The sequence below is a fragment of the Ursus americanus genome, chromosome 5, assembly GCF_024610735.1.
Source record: "Ursus americanus isolate L20-20 chromosome 5, mUrsAme1.1.p, whole genome shotgun sequence".
NCBI lineage: Eukaryota > Metazoa > Chordata > Mammalia > Carnivora > Ursidae > Ursus > Ursus americanus.
In genome coordinates, this window is record NC_142131.1 from 54,022,638 (window position 1) to 54,028,250 (window position 5,613).

Genomic DNA, 5,613 nt, shown 5'->3' on the forward strand with positions numbered 1-5,613 from the left:
CCGCCGGCCCCGCCCCCTCGTTCTGTCAGCGCTGCCCTCTGAGGCCACTAGAGAGCGCGCGAGAGAATGCTCGAGCCCAAGGTTTTTTTCGTGTCCCAGGCGGCACGCGTGTGCGTGCGCAACGGCCTCTTCTGCGTGCCTGGCGGACGCGGTGTATACGGGAAGTCCTGTTGCGTTCTCTCTGGTAGACTGGAGTTGGGCGAGCTTGTGCCCCGACACCCGCCCATCCTTCAAGAATGTTGGCATGCAGTGAGTGGGGGAGCTGGGGGCTGAAGAATACAGATCGCAGCCGGTTTTCTAAAACACATTAACACCAAACAGGAACGTCTGGATAAGGACAGCGCATTCACACAGCCACACACACACCATACATGACACACAGTGTCACACTAACAGTGACACGCACCCAGTGACATCCAGAGATCCTGACACAGACACAATAGAGAAACAGTAAACTAAGACAAATTCACAGAAGGATATGATTTATACAACTACCTGCATTCAGACATGTTCAGGCACATACAAATTTTCTGAAGCTGGATCTTCACACACAGTCACAAATTATGAATATTTGGTTCCCACGCAGCCTATGGAAGCTTCTTTGTCGGTAAGGGAAGAAATATCCCGTCGAGAGATAGTATAGAAGGGTGGGACCTCAGGGTCCAAGAGCTTCCCAGTCCATGATCCTGAATGCATGCCCCCCCCCCATATATTACTTTAATCCTTGCAGTTATCATTGGCAAGCCTCTATATATATATATATATATATATATATATATATATATATATATATATATATATATATATATAATATAATCAAAGTATGGTGTATAATGTGTAAAAAATTTTGGATGTTTGAATATATATACACTATACTTGAAAGAATACACACAAAAAGTAATTTCTTACCTTTGTGGAAGGAAAATGAGGGAGTGATTTACCTTTTAACTCTGGTAAATTCTGAACATTAAAAAGCACATAAGGGATGCCTGGCTGGGTCAGTAGGTAGAGCTTGCAATTCTTGATCCTGGGGTCTTGAGTTCAAGCCCCACATTGGGTGTAGAGCTTACTTAAAGAAAACAACAAACATGCTTTTAGTATCTACTAAAACAGGAAAAGAAAAGTTCCCTCCATGGGAAGGAATCCTGAAGAGGACTACTCATCTTTAGGTCCATTTCATTCATTGAAAGTCTGCTGGGGGAAAAAAAAAAAAAAGTCTGCTTTAGGTTGCTTTTCCAAAGGCCCAAAGAAGTGAGAACACAGTTGTTCTGCCATAGCCCCTGGGTGAAACTCTTTGGTCACATTTTCAGATCTGTAGCCTAAACTGGGAGGCAGGGTTTGGGTTTGTTGCTTGCTTAGCAAACAGCTCTGGGAGGAAAGAGATGGTGTTTTACAGGTCTGCAGAGTATGATTCATCCAAGGAACCTGAAAGATAGACTATCAGCCCGAGGCTTTGAAGAGGCATGAACACGAGGGAGGAAAACAAAATCAAAATAGGTAGAGTTTATATTATCTTTAGTTGACCCAGACACTTAGAAGCTAATCATGAAAAGATTAGAATTTATGATTTAGTAATCTACTTGGTTACATTGGTAATATTAAAAATAGATCTTTGATAAATCCTCGTTTTGTTTTTTTTTAAAGATTATTAGAGACCATGCGCATGCGCGGGGGTAAGGGCAGAGGAAGAGAACCTTCAAGCAGATTCCTCAGTGGGTGTGGAGCCCAACTCAGGGCTTGGTCCCATGACCCATGAGATCATGATCCGAGCCAAAACCAAGAGTCGGATGTCCAACCGACAGAGCCACCCAGGTGCCTGCCCCAATTCTGGTTATGTTTTTTAAGATTTTGTTAGAGAGTGTGTGCAAGAGAGAGCAGGGGCAGAGGGAGAGGGAGAAGCAGACTCCCTGCTGAGCAGAGAGCCCAATGCAGGGCCTAGATCCCAGGACCCTGGGATCATGACCTGAGCCGAAGGCAGACAGATGCTTAACCCACTGAGCCACCCAGGCGCCTCCCTGGTTTGTTTTCATCTGAACCATTCAAAGGCTTGCACTGATATTCTCAAAGGGGTTAAGATCTCAATTTTTGGGGTACCTGACTGGCTCAATTGGTAGAACATTTGATTCCTGATCTTTGGGTTGTGAGTTCGAGCCCCACCTTGGGGACAGAATTAAAGGAAAAATTCGGTATATAGTTCAAATACCATTCCCAACTCACAGTGAGAGTTCACCAGCTCACCACAAACTTGTGGTTGAGAAAGTGATGGGCCCAGAATACTTCCTTGGTATCCTCTGGCTATCCTTCCTTCCAAGAACCCTCTGCTCATTTGCAAAATGGGGTTCACAATGTTCATGCTATGTCTGGACAGTGGTTGTGATGGTCTATGAATGGAAAGTGCCGTTAGTAGAGCAGAGGCTAACAATTTGCCAGTGATGAACAGACACTTCAATACTATTAGAGATCCAGTTTAAAGACATTGCAGAAATCCTTCTGTTTCGTTCAGTTAGTAAAATGAATCCTGAAGTTGAAGTAGGAATCAGGAGAAAGAGTACAGTAATGAAGGCCAGGCTGGCTGTGAATAAGCTCCCAGTCTAAACTACCAACTTCCTGCTGACTTTTTATGTTTTAAGTAGGATCCATTCCCAATGTGGGGCTTGAACTCAGGACCCGAAGATCAGGAGTCACATGCTCTACCAACTGAGCCACCCAGGCACCCCATTCTGGCAGACTTCTCATCAAAACGTAAAATGTGCAGATCTTCTGACTCAACATTCCATGTATAGGAATTTGCCCAAAGAAAATAGACCTATGTAGGGAAATGTACGGCTCATAGAAACAAAAAGCCTATCAATATGGAATTGCTCAAATGAATTATGGTGTAACAGAATAAAACATTAGTTATTAAAAATACGTCTATCCTGGGCGCCTGGGTGGCTCAGTTGGTTAAGTGTCTGCCTTTGGCTCAGGTCATGAATCCAGGGTCCAGGGATCCAGTCCCACATGGGGATCCCCTGCTCAGCAGGGAGTCGGCTTCTCCCTCTCCCCCTCCCCCCCTCATGCTCTCTCACATAAAATCTTAAAAAAAAAAAAAGTACATCCCTTGGTAGGGTTTCATACTCATTTTTTTTTTTTTTTTTTTTAAAGCTGCAAGGGCCACCTGGGTGGCTCAGTCGGCTGAGCATTCAACTCTTGGTTTTCGCTGGGATCATGATCTCATGGGTTGGGAGATCCATTTTGGGTTTCAAGACAGCCCCACATTGGGCTCCATGCTCAGCAGGGAGTTTGCATGAAGATTCTCTCCCTCTGACCCTCCGCTTACTCTCTCAAATCTTTAAAAAAATAAAAAATAAAGGCTGCAAAATAGCCCATATAATCATCTAAAATTATATATGTAAAAATAAGCACGTTGAGTATAAATGCAAATGTGATTGAATAGCATTATTTATAATAGCAATAGCTCTAACATTTCAAAACAGAATAATATCTCAGATTTTGAAAGATTTACTGTCTTCTGTGTGTTTTTTTATAGTCTGAATTCTCAATTGCATTTATAAACAGGAAAAAAAATCACACCTCAAATAAAATCTACCTCATATGTTTCTTTAGCAGGTCAGTAATGGACTTGTCCCTATGCTCATTTGTATCATGTGGAAGCTGGGAAGAGTATGTACCCCAGCAATACTTAATCTTTAGTAAGGGCTTAGCACTGTGGGGATAAGCAACTGTTCCTGCTCTGAATATTTACAATTCAGGTGAGGATACAAAAGCATCATTCAACAAATTTTGAATGCCTGCTACATGCCAGCATGGTCCTAAACACTGATACACAAGGCAGTATGATTTTTTCTTGGAAAAGTTGTTGATGCCACCTCACACCCATCAGGATAGCTACTATCAAATTAGCAAAAGATAACAAGTGTTGGTGAGAATGTAGAGAAACTGGAACCCTTGTGCAGTTGGTGGAAATGTAATACGGTACAGCTGCTGTGGAAAACAGTATGGAGGTTCCTCAAAAATTTAAAAATAACATTACCATATGATCCAGCAATACAACTTCAGGGCATATATCCAAAGAATGGAAAGCAGGGTCTTGAAGACTATTTGTACATCTGTGTTCACAGCAACATTAAAAACAGGTAAAATGTGGAAGCAACCCATGTCTATCAACAGATGAATGGATAAGCAATATATGGCATATATACACCATGAAGTATTACTCAGCCTCTGAGGAGGAAATTCTGCAATATGGTACATCATGGATGAAACTTGTGTACATTAAGTGAAATAAGACAAAAAGATACTGTCAGATTCCACGTCTATGAGATAGTCAAAATCATAAAAACAAATTGTAATGATGGTTGTGAGGGGCCGGGAGAAGGGGTGGACGGAGAGTTTTGCTTAACGGGTAATTTCAGTTTTACAAGATGAAGAGTTATGGGGATGGATAATGATTGCAGAACAAAGTGAATGTAGTACCACTGAACTGTGTACTTAAGAATGGTTAAGATGATCAACTGTTACGGGTTTTTAACCAAAAGAATTCTAAAAAGAAATAAAAAACCATTCCTGAGTTAAAAGGAAGATCAAATTTGTATAGGCTGAGTAGGCAGGATGAACAGGACTTAAAGACTAAGATGTAGATGTAAAGTAGGTAAAGGTTTTTGCAGAAGGGTGACGTGTGACTAAGTATTGCAGAATACTGGAAGGGCAGAGGCAATTCCTCCAGGTTGGACCAAGCCCTTCCCTGCTGATGAGATGGGTCAGTCGGCTCCTGGGTGGCTCAGTTAGTTGAGCGTCTAACTTTAGTTCAGGTCATGATCTCAGGGTCCTGGGATAGAGCCCTGGGATAGAACCCTGAGCTCAGTAGGAAGTCTGCTTCTCCCTCTCCTCTCCCTCTGCCCCTCACCTGCTTGTGCTCTCTCAAATAAAATCTTAAAAAAAAAAAAAAAAAAAAAACTGCAACAAAAAACCAAAACAAAAAAACCAAAAAGACAGGTCAGAGACACACCTGGTGCTTGTGAGAAGTAGCCACTATCAGGAAAATGAATTAGGAGGTACCACTACAGCTTCACCATCCAACACACTAATGTAACTGCCATACCTTCCTCCATAGGCCTGAGCTCACACACGAGAGCTGGGGATTACCCTGATACATGTGGAGAAATGAGAAAAAGTCAGTCCATATAGACTTGAAGTTGCCAAGAAAGTAGCCAGAATCCGATTGCTAATGCCTTGATGTTTGTAGCCAACTTATTTTAAGATTCTGAAGTAATCTCTACACCCAACGTGAAGCTCAAACTTAGAACCCTGAGACCAAGAGATACATGCTCTACCGAACGAGCCGCCCAGGAAACCAACTCTTAAAAGTGAAGAAAAAAGTCATTTAAATCTCAAGAGCCAAATAGCCAACAAGAAACCACTACTTCTGAGTTAACAACCCTGGCAAAGTTGAGCACCTAAGAATTAGTCCTGCTTTACAACATGCAAGTGCCATGATTTAAACTTGAGTACTATCCTATCCTAATCAAAAGTGAGACATTCCTCATGTTCTTGGCATATCCCATTTGCATCAGGTCTTCAGAACCACTACTTCACCAATGCTACCATGCATGA